This window comes from Athene cunicularia (genome assembly GCF_003259725.1).
Source record: "Athene cunicularia isolate RWA chromosome 1 unlocalized genomic scaffold, athCun1 chr1_part2, whole genome shotgun sequence".
NCBI classification, from domain to species: Eukaryota; Metazoa; Chordata; class Aves; order Strigiformes; family Strigidae; genus Athene; species Athene cunicularia.
This window is the reverse complement of record NW_020799092.1, coordinates 26,537,577-26,554,933: the sequence shown is the minus strand read 5'-3', so window position 1 is coordinate 26,554,933 and position 17,357 is coordinate 26,537,577.

Genomic DNA, 17,357 nt, shown 5'->3' with positions numbered 1-17,357 from the left:
TTTAATTAAAAATACTGATGAAAGCTATGAGCTAACTTTCTGATTTTTTTTTTTTTTTTGAAGAGCTGAGCCCCCACAGCTTCCACTAACTATTATCTCGAGTTGAGCAGCAAAAGCACGACTTTCAAAACAAAGGAAAGCAAGAAAGGTTTGGCTACAGTAATCTACCCCACGTATAATTTTCAGTTTAGTTGCTTCCTCCATACACACTGCTACTGTCTCATAATTAGGTTAAAGAGTGTATCCTTTGGTCTCCCATTGTTTTTGGAGCAGGCCCTCGGTCAAAGTATTTTAATACAGCGGGTCAGTTTATTTATCCAGACAATAAGCACGATCATATCTGCCTCAGAAGGTTTTGCGAGGATATCCTCATTATTATGTGTTTGTAAAGTGCTTTAAGACATTTCTCATTAGAAGAATTAAACTGCAATTATTGGGGGTGGAGGAGATCTTAGTTTTTTTTTATTATTACTTCCAGGGACTTCCCCCTCTCTGGCCTGAATTTACCAGCATATTCCCTCAGACTTGTTTAACCTACTTTTAAATTGTTACTATAATTTCAGTGCCAAAAGAAATGCTGAATCATGAAACTGAGGTTTTGGAAAACTTTATTTATATTAAAGAAATGCACCCAACAGCATTTCAAGCTTCCTCTCTGCTATTTCTTGCGGCGTCCCTCAGTTTGTGCATCTGTCACACATTCAGGAGGGTTGTGCCACTCTCCTGCCCCTTGGCAGGTTGAAGGCTACTGGTTTTTTTAAAAAAAAAACATTTTTTTTTAACTAGATGGAAAATGTTTCACTTTATAACTGTCAAAAGGCAGATTCCCCATGCCACATTTTGGCATGTTCTCCCATCTAATCTTTCGCTGTCGTGCAAACTTCTTTGATTCTTATCACAAATCCTGAGCGTAGCATTTTGTTAAGATTTCTGGGGCCGTTTACAGTAATTGAAACCATCCCACACCACGACAGCCTGCACATGCTTCAGAGTTTTAAGTTGGGTCATCCACGTGGGTTATCCAATTAAACATCATCCACGTGGGTTATCCATCTAAAAAGTGTTAGTGGAATAGTGTCACATTTCCTATGCAATTAACAGTAGTGGCTGGCGTATGGAGAGTCTTCACGTTTTTCCATCACTCAGTCATTAACCCAAGGGAAGCACCAGCACTGACACCGAGCAGTAGTTATAAACAGTTACATCCAAGCTAAAATAACACTGGTCTGGGCTTGGATAGGACCTTGCAGTTCAAACTTCCAACAAACTAAACCTGAGGAGCAATATTTTGGAAGGACGGATTTCGGCATCAGAATTCTGAAACATCACGGTTTTTATTCTTTGAAAAAAAAAATAACTACGACTGCAGTCACAGCAAGCAAAAGTTCATGGCAGTGGGAGGCAAGTTTCAGCTGTTTTCTGAAATAATGCTTAATTATGCAAAGACGGATGACTACTGTCGCAAAAAAATGAAAATTCTCCCTCAAAACATATTTCCTACTGTCGTTGTGTCTTCTCTCTGGGACCTAAACAGCTACAGCTTCCCTTTTCACAAAATTATGTGAAAAAAACCTGAAAGATCGCAACCACAAAAACTATTATGTATTCCAAGCACTTAATAAAAGTAAGGGTCTTTGAAAACACTTCCAAAATTAAACACTAAGGCCTGAGTTTTAAGAACATAAAATTTAATGCAGTATTGCTTGTCAGAAGAGGAATATACTTCTCGTTCATAATTTGCTTACTTGAGTTTCTATTTTGTGGGCGTTTGCTTAACTTAATCACATTAGTCATTTCATTGATTTCAAATGCGATTATGTTCCTGAAACTTCAGATGGATTTCACATAGAGGAAGGTCGTCACTTGAACTGTAGTTTATAGGGGGTCTTAGAGCCTTTAAATAAATAAAATAAATAATAAATAAAGAATAACTAAATAAATAACGAGTAAAATAAATACATAAATAAAGTAAATCCTTATAACAGACAGTTGTACAACCCTATGCGCTACATGAGGAAAATTCTGATCTTTACTGCTGTTAGAAGAATCTGAATTTTGACAAAAATGTTAAATAGAAGTAAGTACAGATAAATGGCAGTAACTAACCAGCCTTCAGAGTAGTCCCCAAGCTCCTGTAGAGGCAGAGATGTGTACTGAGATTTCTCCAAGGAGCTTAAAATTCAGTTCCGACAAATATATAACAAAAGAAGATGTAAAATGGAGGGATTAAACCAACAAACTTCATCCAGACAAAGCATTTAATAAAGTTGATTTTAACCTTTTGATTTTTTTTTATTTTTTTTTTAAATGCCCTAACAATTCTTCTCTAGCCTCCTTGCTCCCTGGGCAAATAACAATCTACTGCAGGCCCGGGGTGGCTTCAGGAGCTGCACCTTCTCCTCCAGCACCCGCGCTCATTTGTATTCCTGGCTGCACAGCAGCACAGCGCGTATTCCCCCCCGAGCTGCTGAGCCAGCCCTACTGCAAGGCCTTTGAATAGACGCCCATAGGGTCACTGTGATCTCACCCCTAATCCTGCTACTCGATATCCACCTGAAGCTGCTGTTGGGCAGGGGGTTCATTTTCAGCAAGGAATGAAGGGATTTAGCCACACGAATCCCATTAACAGCAGAGGAGCTGCAGAGCTTGAAGCTCAGGGCGCTGTACCGAAAACTTACCCCACCGTCTCTGATAAAAATCCCCATAATGGATTCTTTGTTAGAAGGAACCAACGAGATATTCTGTGGTGACACTGCAACTCATCTGAAACACTACACCACTACCGAACGCTTTACTTAATTAAGAATTCCTAAGTAAATATTTTGAGCGTGCATCAGTTGCAGAAATTGGCAGGAGCATCCCGGGCTCTGAATGCCATCTGCATATGTTTAGGCTTTCAATTTTGTTTTCCACTGCTGGATTTGGGAAATCGTTGCTCGGCACATGTGTTACTGAAATGGAAAATCAAAGAGGGCTGCGTGGTACTGCCCTGCGGTGCGCTGGTCTCTGCTGGAGCTCCAAGCCCAGCGTTCCAACCTGGGGGCCACGGACAGCCCCCCGTTTGCTCCCGTTATAAACGGAAGGTGGAGATTTCTCTGAGGAAACAACCCAAGAAAAAGAGTCCACTCAACTGTACGGCATGATTACTGCCATGGCCAAGACCGAAAGTGGTGGGATTGTTAAGCTTGAGGGATGACTTACACAGGGGCAGAGCATGCCTCAGGCTAAGCATTGGTTTTAGAGAGGAGTGGGAACAAGGACCCCAGCTCTGTATTCAATAGTGACGGGGGGGAGCATCAGCAAAGCCTCGGATCCACGCCCTCGCCTACCTGCCAGCTGGGAGGCGCGGGGTGGCTGCTATGGAGCTGGCAGTGAACGATCAGACTTCAGGAGGAAGAAGAGGAGGCATCGCCTGGCAGAGAGACATCCCAGAGCGGTGTGGTGGCAGCCTGCAAGCTGCCCCTAGGACCCGCGCTCACAACAGCTCTGACAAGGGGCACCCACAGGATCTGGACGTTTTCAGCTCCTGGGAGATAACACGTCCACGCGACGCCTGCTGCTGTGTTATATACCCCACTAGTTTTCTACTTTATACCAAAGAAAAGCTTACACCAAGCACCAGCAGGTGCAGGTGTGAACGTTCTGAGACAAAATGGAGATGGTAAAAGCCCCATTACTCAGCAGAGTGCCCTCGCCTACAAGAAGGATTTGTAGCTTGCGCCGTGTCTTTAGCTGCTGTGGAAAACCATGGGATTCCCAGTGGTCCTGAGCCCAAAATGGAGGATAGGTGGGGACTGGTACTCACTTTGGCTTCCTAACACAAGAAAGTCCAACTGAAGCCCAGGAGCTTCATCTAAATGCATTATGGCAGGGTAGGGGGACTGGGAGTGGTTAGAGACAAAATTTGACTCTGCAACTCACGAGCTGTCACAGAGCTTGGTACCAGCCTTCGCTAATTCTTACTGGTCTTGACAAAGCAATGGGCAGCAAAAGTGTCTAAGATTCATATTTCTGGCATAATATCTCCCGAGCATTACCCTCAAAACGACAATCCAGTCTGATTGCAAGTTGACTCCTAGCTGATTTGGCGCGTGGCTGGTCCGCTGTAATAATTTTTATTCATCATTCAGCAAGGCAACCCTTGACACATAACAGCATCTTCTTGAAGACCTGTTTACCTGTGTTCAATTTTTTTTACACCAAGAGAAGACTCACAGAGGACAGAAATGCCTCACAGGCCTCATACGTCCTATTGTATAGATCAGACTAGCAGATTGGACGTTTACATCTACCTTGGACATTTACAGCAGGCATTCCGAATTTACACGGCATCCTACTATATAAGCTTTTTCTTTCTTGTCTCCAATCACATTATTCTAAGGGCATCTTGTTATACGGTAGAAAACATTCACATCTTGTATATATAAAAATCAAGAAAAGTAAAATAGGATGTTAAAGTATCTGAAGTGTGGGAAACGTCAGTTCCAAAGCAATTTGGGTTTCAAAAAGCATTTGGTTCGCTAAACCAGAGTAAACTGATAGGCCTGTGTTGGAAGCTGCAGGAAGGCAACAGCTCTCCTGGCATGCAGGGGGAAATTTGTGAAAGGTTGGAATATTCCTGCTATGGTCTAGCCAGTGATGGGAGTGGTGACACGTGCGGCATACTTGAACTTATCTGAATAAGTTTCATGAAAAATTGTGTTGATATCAAATTATTTGATTCCTTTTAAAAACACAGATTTAGAAATCAGACTGAAACAGTTCTGTTTCATACAATTTTTTTTTTCTTACAGATAACATAATCAACAGGACCCACCACGACAGTTCTGCAAGCATCCCCACACCTGTGCTATGCCCTGCAAAGTACCAAAGAACTTCCACCATCATTAACAAAAATTGTCCGTTCCTGAGTGCCAAGGGGGCTGCTGAGCACTTGCAGTTGGTATTCATGTCTAGTTCTATTATTTGCCTTCCACCCCATTTCTGTTTTCCTTTAGCACTAGAAAAAGTCATGCTGATATCTAACAGAAAGTCACAGAGTTTGCTGACTACTGATCCACCGCAGTGGGAAGCAAAATTACCTTGCAGAATAACTGTGGTGGGATATCGCAGCTCCCCTGCGGGGGAATACAGCTTTGAAATATCAAAACGGCTGGAAGAGATAAGCCGCAGATTTTTCTGTGTCTACGCAAAAACAATTCAATATCATGGAGAAATAAATTTTTACACTTCGAGATTTAAAATCCATGCTTTTGTTGTGTTGTTCGTCTCGCAAATAAGAATGAATAAACTCTCTCCATCGCATATGACTATGGGCATTTTCCAAGCTTTATCAGCTCCAAGCACAACTGAAGTGCATGTTTTGGCTTTGTACATGGTTTAACAGTCTTCTCTCTCCTGTGCAAAGGTTAAAAGGGGAAGAGAACGATAAAGTCCTTCAGGCAAAATCCAAGACTTGGCAAAACCAAGACCACAGCCAGCTTAATTTGTGAGATCTGATGGATGTGTGTCACAGTACAGTCGAACAGTCCTCACACACAGAATCATCTATTCCTTGGGTAGTTCACTCTAAAATGTCATTCCGTTAATAGCAGGTATGCATTGTGGGTTTGAAATCTTAAAGACGGGCTGTTGGTGGAATCCATTTTTAAACACACGCTTTGTTATACTTTCCATTTAACATTTAAGTCTAGGATATATCTTAATTTTTCGGCTTTGCATGCACAGGGTTTCCACGGATATGACGCAAAATTGAAGGGGGAAACCATGTCATCGTGGGTCTGCAGGAAAGGAAAATACCTGCTTCCTAAAAGGAAATAATCTGGCTTTACTGCTATGGTGGTTCAGGTAGGAACTCGTTTTTGTTAGCCAAGATCTGAGCAGTCAATGAGAGTAAATTCTGAAAATATACTAATAAGCCACTACATTGAAATATTAGTCTTCTGTGTTAATTTTAAGACCACGCCGCAGGGGCTGTTCATCATGAGGATGAAATTATGTATCTGGCTTTAAGCTTCACCGGAGAAGCCACACAAAGTGGTCTCAGAGGTCCTTCTGAGGAAGGTGTCGAGGCCGTATTGACCCCACACGCAACGTGCAGTTTGGACTAAATGACCACTGGAGGTTGCTATTTGTGCACAGATACGTGACCACCAAACAAGCTGTCTGACTGGTCTTGAATTAGAAGCAAAAGGAAAAATTTAAATTCACTTTGTCAGTGATGTTGAATTTTTATACACCGAATACACCAGTATACTCGAGGTACGATTTATTTCTTCTTTTCTTTTCCTCACCACTGTTGTCATGGTGGTAAATCTTTGCTAAGGCCATGAGATATCAGGATACGAAATTAAATAACATCCACAAACAAAATTAAAACCTAAACCCATAGGCTTGATGCTGCCAGGTTTACTTACTGGCCCGTTTCTACATCTGAAATGGGTGCAGTGCTCAAACCAGCGCCAGCGCTTGTTGCTCTAAGTGACCCGCTGAAGGCAAGACCGTTGTCTGCCAACACAGAGATCAAAGAGCTTGAAGTCTTCTCTTGATTTTTCTCTACAGTTGACGAAGCTTTGGGATGACCCACCAACAGGGGAAGGGCAGCCTCTCCTGCACATGTGCAGGAGGTAAGGGAGCGTGTGTGAGGACTGGGTGGCTCCTTGACATACTCCCAATTTGGTTGCAGAGCCTTGAGCCCTAGACTTTTTCCTCCTCAACGGCCGACTTTTACCTTTCCCTCAAATTACACTCGCTGGGGTACATTCACCTATAGTGAACACACTTGCATTGTTTCCAAGATGTGGGGGAAACGGGGAAAGAAGCACAAAGAAGCACCCTCGCCCTGCCGTGAGCTCAGCCTCGCGCAGATACATCCAGACTAGCTTTAGGTGAAGTCAGAAGTTGCAGTGCAGCCCCCATACCAGAAGAAGAAACCATTGACCTCTCCCAGTTTGGCACGAAGGCACATATTCCTCACCCTTTTTTCAGAGCAACTAATTACACCACAGCCTCTCCTGGGCGATCTGCTTTTGGAATTACGATATTTTGTCTCTTCTAATATTTTTCTGTTGATGTAGAGGCCTCGCACCCATTCTGTGGTTAGTCCTGTCATGTTGCTACCAGTAAGCAAAACGCCAGGTCCCATCGGTAGGTCGGCACAACCAGAAAAAAGAGTCCACAGAAAATTACACAGGCACAGGGTGATGGAAGCAGCAGAGCAGCATCTGCTCAGTTTTAGGTGACGTGACAGACACAGCCTCCCTCCCGCCCTCGGTGCTGGAGATGCGGAGGGCTGCCCAGCCAGCCTGCCCACCTCTCAGAGCAGGTTACTCCCACACCATCGCCCTGCCGCGAGCTCAGCCTCACGCAGATACATCCAGACTAGCTTTAGGTGAAGTCAGAAGTTGCAGTGCAACCACCACAGGCCTGAGATCAGCACGGGATGATTCCCTGGCTACCTGTCCTGCTCCTGGGACAGGTTTGGCAAGCGGAAGGTTGTGCTATGGCTATGGCAGGTAGCTTTGAGAGAGCTCACTAGCCCGGCTGCAACGTGGGTGTGCTCCTCAGAAGGGCCCTTCACAGCCCAAATAAGACCTTGCAAAGCTTTGATTTGAAGAAGGAAAATGCTGTTAGGACCAGCATATTAACTGAAAGAGATCTGTCACAGATTTCAGTGTGCTGGATGCATGTTGTCACCCTTGGCACCATCTCGTCCTATTTGCTTCGGTAGGAAATTTGATATTAAGGCACGTCAGCCGCACTAATCGTATCAGAATAGGTCCCTGCCTGAAGACTTCATAGCAAACACCAAGTCCCAAAATGAGTCCAGGAGGTAGAAGCTTTTGCACTGATTCAAAGTGCAGAAATGCTGCATTCGGTAGGTTTTGTATACTCTGAACAAATATTTAAAAAGGGGAAAAAAAAAAAAAAAAAAAGCAAGCAAGCAGTATATTTTTGAGCAAATACCAAACTGAGCTGCACTTGTAAAAATTTTTTTTTTTTTAATAGCCTATTAGTGTATCAACTAATGGTGCCTTTTCTCTTCAGAGACTGTTTGGTGACTTTTATTTCCCCGTGAAAAAATTATCTGCAGCCTTCCTGCACCATCATAACCAACTGTAAGCAAAACTGCTTATGGAGCAGGCCTGCGTTTCTTGCACCCAGCGAAACTCCCACTGGCTCTTGGTAATCATGCAAAGAGAAATTCTGATCCATCAGATAGATAATCGATGCTTAACTTCCTTACATGAATTATCCCATTGAAGTTGTGGGATGGTTTTCCTACGTGAGGTTATTCACGTTAGTAAGAGAAGGAAACGGGGTTTGTTGTCAGTACACTGTGAGGGTCATCAGCCCTTCAGAGCTGTTCCCAGAAGTCGGACATTACTATAAAATGGCTGCAGTGTAAGAAAGCCTTGAGGGAAAAAAAAAAAAAAAAAAAAAAAAAAAAAGGGGGGGGGGGGGAACCCAGAAACTGTAGAATCTAAAAAACTTATTTCCTATATAGATTTCCAAACATTCAACCTGTTACTGTGTTCAACATGCGGGTTTTCTGCAAACACAAACACTGTGTTTTATAATCTGAACTGTCAACACTGGCGCAAAACAGTGTAACCCCCAACAGGGAGAGCCATGATTTCCCAAACTCTCTTTCAGCTGCTTAGTCCGAATTTTTCGTTTGGAGTGATGTAAGAGCCATGCTAAGCCACACAGTAACTTTTCTAGTTCCCTGGTTCGTTGAGCTTATTCCAGGTGTTCAGAAGGATCAGCAAAAGCCGTTTTGAGTTTTGTTTGGTGTTTTTTTTTTTTCCAGAGGGAGTTTCTAAATTTGGTAGGCAGCCATAAAAATTGTGCATCTGTGTTATTATCCCAGTGGCCCGTGTTGGGTGTGTCCCTGGCTTTTTGCAAATCACTATAAACTCCTGAAAGCAGCTAGATGAAATAGTCCCTCTAAAATCTCCTCTCAAAGGATCACATGCACGCTGACAGTCACACGCACGTAAGCATTTACCTGCGGTTTTGTTGTGTTGGGTAGTGACCCCAATTTAGCGGCTTCTTGCCTTCCAACTGAAGATGCTGTTGGCTACGGGCATCTTGAATGCCTTTTCCCTCTCGTTCTGCTTCTAAATCTAGTAATTCGAAGAAGTCCCTTTATGGCCATGTAATCCAACGAGTGAACATATTTAAGGAGGTGATAATAAACGTCTGGGATTCACAGCTGAGCCAGCAGAGGTGGTACTAAAACAGCTACATGAAAATGAGGTGTTTGGGATCTTTAGGGCACCCAGGCAGATGGCGTGGCACACGCAGTGTCAGTCAGCGAGCACCCGGGGCAGGTTAAGCTACATCTGAGCCACGCTCCAGCCTTCATCTTCTGCTGGCCTCACACTCAGATCAATCTTTCTTCACTGTTAATACTTACTCTGATTTTTTTTTTTCCCAATGCTGTCATTCTTTTGCCACTGATATTTTTTTAACCTCTTCACCCTTAAGTGCAATAGAACTTGGTAGAGAAGTGTCATTTTTCTGTCTGAATTACATTTAACCATTCTAGAGAATAAAAACCTTAAGTTAACAGCAGTATCACATATAATAGTCGTGAAAGTATAAAATTTTCCTAAAAGCCTACAACTTACATATCATTAAGCCCTATGGCACTTACCCACCACTCAGAAGGTGAGGTGAGTTAAAAAGGGTTGTGTTTACAGCCAACAGTCATCAACATCCTCTAAGATGTGAAATCTTCGACCTGCATCCTTAGTTTCTCCCAGTGGTCCCCCAGATGATGTGACATGCCTTTGTGTATGGTGTTAAGCCAAGCCTGGCAAAACAAAGCCCGATCTTTAAGCCGGCCCAGCAGAACACACGCATCAGAGGATCTCTGAGCACATGCCAAAGCACTCTGTTGGACTGGCATCTGTATGCACAGCAGTGTGCAGGGCTGGCCAGTGTGCGCTCACGCTGAAAGGCTCCTGTTAGGATGTTACAAGACCACAAATGCTGGAGCCTGAATGAGCTGCGTTCCCCAGAGAGAGTTTTGTGAGAAAGCAATGTGGTAATGGCTTCTGTCTGAACGGCGATGGGAAAGCACAGTATGAACAACGGAAGGGAGTAAATAGGAGAGAAAGGGATCTGGAGGAGACGGCAGTCTGTCCACCTCCCCTCAGGCAGGATCAGCTACACCTTTCTCACTCCTGACAGGTACTTAGTAGTATTAATAAAAACACCCTAACTTTATTTTCCCTCAATTTCTACAATCAAAGCTCAGCGCTTCTTCTCTGACGCCCAGTGGAAATAGAGTATTTTGTCCCCAGAGGTCTTGCACAATCTGTTACACTTTTTATAAATCTTCTGCGGAGCGAAACAGTCCTCATTCAGCTTTTCCTCTCAGGCATGAGACCTCTGATCATTTCTGCCATTCTTTGCAATGTTCCCTCCCACTGCTCCATGTTTTTCTGCGCAGGAAGGTAAACTGAACATCATGACCGGCACTGAAGGGAATACACTCCCCTCTCCCCCTCACTGTAATAAGATAACTGGGGTTGGTACCTTAGTGCCATTCTGGATGCTGCCTGCTACCCAGTGATCCTGATCTGCCCTCAGCTCTGATTTGGGCAATTCCTCAATACAGCCGTGATCAGTCGGTATCTTCTATATCACGCTCCAGCCTTCCTTGCTCACTGGCATTACATCCCAAACCAAACCCCGAAGCGTCCCTCCTTCCTTCATACCACAGTCTGAAAAGGCAGGAGTGCTGCTCCCCTGGGGTTTGGCCCAGTGGAGAGCTGACCTCTATGAGGGGGATAACCCCATCCACTGACCTAAGTAAGGACCAGAGACCTCAGGCCATCGGCAGCACTGAGGCTCCCTGAGGACCCGTGTTGGCTTCACCACCTCACCCTGGGACAGCTGTAGCTGAGGGGGAACGGGATGATCTGAGAAACTGTTGCCGTATTGAGGGTGAAACAATACATGGAGCGTATCAAAACCAACACTGGCTCAACACCGAGGTCTTCCTTTGTATCCTTCAGAGCTGTATAGGAGGAGAATGAAGCAAAACGCTGCCAAATCTGAACATACGTACACGTGGAGAGAAGAGAGAAACAGAGGTGAGACCTGAAGTGACTTTTTAGTCCTCGTTTTACAGGGAGTTTACACTGCTTCTGGCTTCTCCAGTTCCTGCACAGACCCAGCGTTAAGGCTATCCTGCAGCTGTGTCAAACGGGCCCTTGCAAAAATATTTTGATTCCTTGAACTTGCGTCTCACGCCCTCATTAGTGGAACAGTAGCAGTTGTGCAATTAGCATTCAGTTATCAGCGCTCCTTTGATTTGCAAATAAGGGGAGTTGCAGGATCTGACTTTGAAAACATGGGGCAGATGGAGGGGAAGTACAGTAAAAAAAGTGTAGAAACACCATTTGCATAGATTATGTCCGATATTTACGTTAAAGCATCGAGTGTCGGAGACAGGGTAAACCCTGGCAAGTAAAAGTGTCCTCACTAAATAATTAAAATATAAAACCTCGTGTTTTAAAAAAGTCTGTTTTGAGAATCTTAAAAATATTGCCTACATTGGCTCCCACCGATACACGGTCTGAATAAATCTAACCCATGTTTTGGTGCAGTACTGTGTGGAATTATGGCAGAGGAAACGAAAGCCAAAGTAGACTTGACCTGGTTTGGTTTCACTGCGCTTCTGAGAATGGGAACAGCTGCACAGAACTGCTCTCATCTCAGATCCCTGAACTGGCCAAGAGAAATGAGGTGGCATCCCTTCCAGCCTTGCTGGGTCATTCTCTCATGTCTCAAAACTAAGCCAAAGAAGTTTTTGTTGTAAGGAATGACATGCGTTGGTGAAAGAGTGTCTGTCAGTTGCAGGCTGAAATGCAGTCTCTCTTGGTTTAATCTGTAGGCCAGTCAGAATGCTCAAGGGACACTAGGAGTTAAGAATAAGGTTCCAAATAATTAGACACTTCTGAATTTGCTATCATTCATGGATTTTCTATAGAATACGGTATAAAACTTTCTATCCAATACTGCTTTAAAGAAACATCTCTAGAATTAGGTCAGTGTTTACATTTTTTTTTATTCCACTTCTGAGCATTTCATCCCTAGTAAAAATCAAAGTGCCTGATTTTATTGGATTACCATTGCGTTATTCGATCAAAGTGAATCCTTGAACTCCTGTTTCTCTAGCTCACACACAAAGGATTTGTGTCATATCCTCAAGCTTTCCTAGCTTAGCCTATAGGATCCAGGATGAAAGTTTATTTTCGTGGCAAAACAAACACGTAGCACAGGAAAGACATCACTGTAACAGACGATTGTGTAGAAGCTGGAAGCCCAAAGTAACTTTTGAGAGATGGGGTTTGGTTTCTTTGGATCTTTAATTCCCAGAATGGCTCAATTTTTTAATCCAAGTTGTTCACCCAGGTCTAATGACCATTGAACAGTCTAGCAGGCACTACACATGCGATAGGATTAGGAGGTCATGGGTTCAGTCCGTAAGTAGGACCACTCACCCCTGTCACAAATCTACTCAGTTGACAGACAATTCTTTGTGATGAGCTGGCCACCCATTTGGAGGGTCAACAGAAATCTCACTTATTTTGAAAATTTGACCATGAGACACAAACTGCCTTTCTGTGTGGGGAAGCCCACCCCACAGATGCCCAATAAAAAAAAAAAAAAAAAGCCCAAAAAAAAAAAAAAAAAAAAAAATCACAGTTCATGCTGTTCAAATCCATCCTCCCAAAGCTCTTCTCATGCTGGCTAGTGTTTTCCAAGCTGAGTGCTTTTATTCTGACTCCTAGACGAAAAAAATACTTAGAGAATGCTGTAAAAATCTTTATTTTAAAGGAAAAAGTAGTTGCAGTGAGTGAACACCATACATATTTGTTCCGTAACTTTAATAAAGAGAATGTTTTGAATGCTTTCACAAAAAAAGGTATTAAAAAATAATACCTTAATGCCATGTCTTAAAGTATACTTTAGACCTCTCTTAAGCATCTTGTTTGTTATGCTTCAAAACTTCCTGTCACCAGAAAGAAAAAAAAAAAAAAAATCCCCAGCATTCTTTCTGTCTTACAGAAAGGGTAAGAAAATCGCCCCTTTGAGGTTTTTTTTTTTTAGTGTTTGGAAAACTATAGCTTCATGAAGGATCTGATAACTAACCCATATGGTGGTGATCCTGATAATACAATCCAAACATCACAAACCAACTCCCAAACGCTAACAAGAATCAACGTCTTTGTTGTAGAACAAAACAATGCGATCTCATGCTAACCCAAAATCCAGTTCCTCTGCAGATACCAAATGCCTCATTCACAACGAAAATAGATGGTGATAGATGGTGACGCACGTCCTACGGTTTCACGTTGCCTCCCAGAGACGAAACAGAGGGCTTGATCTCTTGTGGTGTGAAAAATTCTCTGGCATTTTTTGGAATCGGAGAACTGATGGAAAATCAGATAATCATACTTGCCTGTGTGAAATTCTTGTGAGTATTAACTATATATTGTATTGTCCTCTTCCTGTTTAAACTGCTTTTCTGCATTTGGTCTGCACAACAATCATCCCTGCTTTTTTTTTTCTGGTAAAGCTGAGGGCAAGAAACCTGCTGATTACTTGACTAAACGTGATACCAATTCCTGCTGAGTGGCTGATATTTTCCAGTTCTGAATGGAATAATTCAACCTAGGAAATTAGGCATGGTTTGGTATTTAACTCTGCGGCCCAGCCCTGTGAATGTGGAATTGAGCACACATGCTAGAGGCCATGCAACTCTTTGGGGACTTCTTCCGAAGGGACAGAAATATCGTACGTTCATGACTTAGTTATAGACAATGTGTATGAAGTGTACGTGCATGTGTCTCTGACTCAGACAGAAGAGGTGCATGATTTTGGGTGTTTGTTAGAATACTTTCTGACTGGAGAAGCCAAGCGATGCCAGGATGGATTTTGGCCATAACCTACCACGGAGTAATTGTCGGTGCCAAAGCAGCTGCCCTACAGTACTTAGCCAGGCTTACAAAATCGGCTTTGTACTTTTGAACTTAATTCGTGTCTTTTGAGGGACTCTGGGCTTTCTAGAAATGGTGTTGGACGAATCCACACTGCACAGAAGAGGGTGATCACCCTTCTTGTTTTGTTAGTAGAGGAAAATGTGATTCACAGAACTGGAGACTTCGAACGGGAAGCTTGACGTGATAATCATTTTTATACCATAGACCCTTTTGAGCCACAGATGTCATGATCAGTCCTCGAGCCACTTGGGTTATTTAGCTCAAAACCACCCTTGTGGTATTTCAGTGAAAGACATTTAAAAAATGACAGTTTCTTGGTGAAGAGGTTATTATCAGTCCTGCCAAACGTTCAGCACAGTGTATCCTCCATTTCTACACAATATCACTACTTAAAACTCCCAACGCAGAGAAAAGTTCATCAAGAGTAGGAAATGTTTCCCATGACAGAAAAATCCGTCACTCAGAAGGAAAACATAAACCCAAAAGAGAAATAAAATCGTTTGTGGTATAAGGTCCTAACTCACTGCAGCCCACTGAAGCCACTTTTACCAGCTGAAGTCTACAGCGAGACCTGACTGAAATGCTCATTTCCAGGAATGAGATAGGAAAGACCAGAGAACACTGGAAATCTTGGGAGAAAGAGACCTCCCAGACCAAACCCGCTGCCCTCCATTGATAGAGTGTCACCTGTGTCCAGAATGTAGTCACAGCTGTGGCAGCAGTGTGGGAAGATCTATGGAGGAGACCACAGATAAGAAGGTAGAAGGGAAGGCAGTCTGGTCTGAGGAAGCTGCGCTTGGTTGGGCTGCTAGTCCACGTCAAGCGGGAGCCAGGCTAGGCAGGGTCTGGTGATACCAACAGCTGCAACATGCGAAGGGCAAGAGTGATCCCAGAAAAGATGTTGCACTATGGCAGAGGTGACTGAGCTGCTCGACCTTAGATGACTCAGTGTGACAGATATTGCAAAAGAAAATAAAACTCTACATAGCCAAGATTAAAAAAGCGATAATTCAACAGTGGGTGTTTGCCTGATGGCTTTTTTCCAGTTATAGAAGAAATCCTCCTCCAGCTCTTCCAAGATATAGTTTGTGTATTTTTTAATTTGAGAATGACAGGACCAAAAAAAAAAAAAACCAACCAAACAACCTTTTGGCATATTTCTTTTGGTAAGTTTCTAAAACTGATGTTCTCCCTCCTTTATTTCCCTTTCCACACCCAATGACCGCAGTATTCAGCGCTGCAAAAATCTTCTCTGAGGGTGAAAAGGTGGTTCCTTTTCTATAACCGGTCAGTCCCTGAATTCCGTGTAGAAGCTGTCAGTGAGGCGGTGGCAGGTAACGGCAGCCGTGGTGTTCTGGGCTGCTGGAAAATATCCCAAGGCTGCTCAGACTCACACCGTTCAAAACGACTAGTTTCATCACGATCGGAATCAGTGGTGTGAAAATCAAAAGCTGTATTATATTTGCCTACAGAACCTTTTCTCCTTGGCGACTGATTCCTTGCCAGAACGTCTTTACGTCTTCAAGAGTTTAAAATTCTGCACCAAATACTGCAGATTCCACCAGTATCCCTCACACTCCACTTCATTCTGTAAACTTACGCAGAAGTACGCGAATATTTTCAAACTGTTGCTTCAAGCTAGAGAGGATGGAATTGCTTATCCCTTGCTCTGAGGCACGGTAAACTGTTGAGCGGCTTTTATTTTTTTGTCTTATTGACAGACTGTCTCCCTAATGGATGAGATCCTTGGGTTTGATTGCCAGCTGTTGACTTGCAAGCTTACAGCTATCCTGGCCCGCGTTAAGTCATAAGGAAAGTTGTGTGGGAAGCAGCCAAATTGTAACCTGACACTGGTATAGATGACTAAAAAAAAAAAAAAAAAAACACATGAACGAGTAGGTCCCTGTGAAGATCTTGTGACTTAACGGCAGCCAGGAATCGAGCTGGACTTCTGCAATTTCTGTGCAGCAACATTATCAGGGAGTTGAGTGCTGCTGCAGCGACTCTACCCTTCCCCTTGCTACAACGCGTTAGTTTCCATTATTTTTTCTTAATTGGCATCAGCTGTCAGTGGGACCCAACACATTCTGAACCTTCCTCTGAGCATGGTAAGACACTGTACAGGCAAACGAAAACATTTTCAAACCCATCCCATGTGAAATAAAGAACAGCCTAGGGTCTTCAAAAATCAGGGACTGAAAATGCCCAGCAATAGCAATAGATGAGAAGCGTCACTCTTAGAAATGTGAACACTGAGGCACAGAACTATGCAGAAGGCTGTTTGTTTTGAATCTGAACGTGGTGACTAATCCAAAACATCTCCTCCTTCACAAAGCTTTTGATGGAAAAGCTGGAGAAGAATATCTTCAACGGCTCCCTACCATCTTAACTTAGAGAAATTTTTCACGGGCAGTATCTTTGCCAAGCAAACTCTTACTCAGCTCCTCATTGCTTATTGAATCTTGCAGAACTACCCGTTCCCTCTGGGGGCTGAGTGATTCCAGCCATTATAGCACAGAGTAAAAGGCAGGGATCAAAACCCCACACAGAAGTTTGTAGAAAATTTGCTATAGTTTTCAACAGATATACACCTTTAGATAGGATCAGAATCAAGCAGTTGCCGGACACTAGATTAAGTTTTGCTAGTTTTAGTTGTCTGCTTCAATATCCTCCACATTATAGAGGCTTGCAGCTTCTAAACGGCACAGGAAACCTCCCTGGCATATACTTAGTGCAGTATTTGACCACATCTACCTTCCTATTGCTTTTCTGAATGAGAGACCTTGGCACTGTAATGTCAAATCAGGAGGATGATAGGCCAGATCATCCCATACGGTTAGGATTTGAAACAGAAATCTGAGAGTCACGGACTCATAGAAAATCAGACAACCCGACTCAGGTCGCACGCTGCTCTGTTCACGTCTGGGCTATCAGCTCATTTCCCGTGTTCACAGCCTGGGCCAGGTTGTGTGGGGGATGTACCAGATAGGAGCAGGTTAGCGAGAAGGTCCTGGTCCGTTTTTCCAGACACGGGGTAGAGACCCGCGTCTCCAATGGCTCAGACACTGGATCAAATAACAAGGTCTGGTGCTAGTCTTGGCTCTGGTTTGCTGTGTGTCTTTGGGCAAGCCACTTCATTGCCTCGTTCTTCTTTCCTACTTCCTTGCATTCATCAGTTTTGCCTTCCCGGACAGTATGTGGGCCAGGATGGTGACTTGCCCGTTCTTGTAATCTCTTCCACGGTACAGACTCAGTGCTAGGCATTAATTTAGTTGAAAAATTAATTAGAAGGCACATGCCAACTGACTCCCACATAGGTACCACCAGTGACAA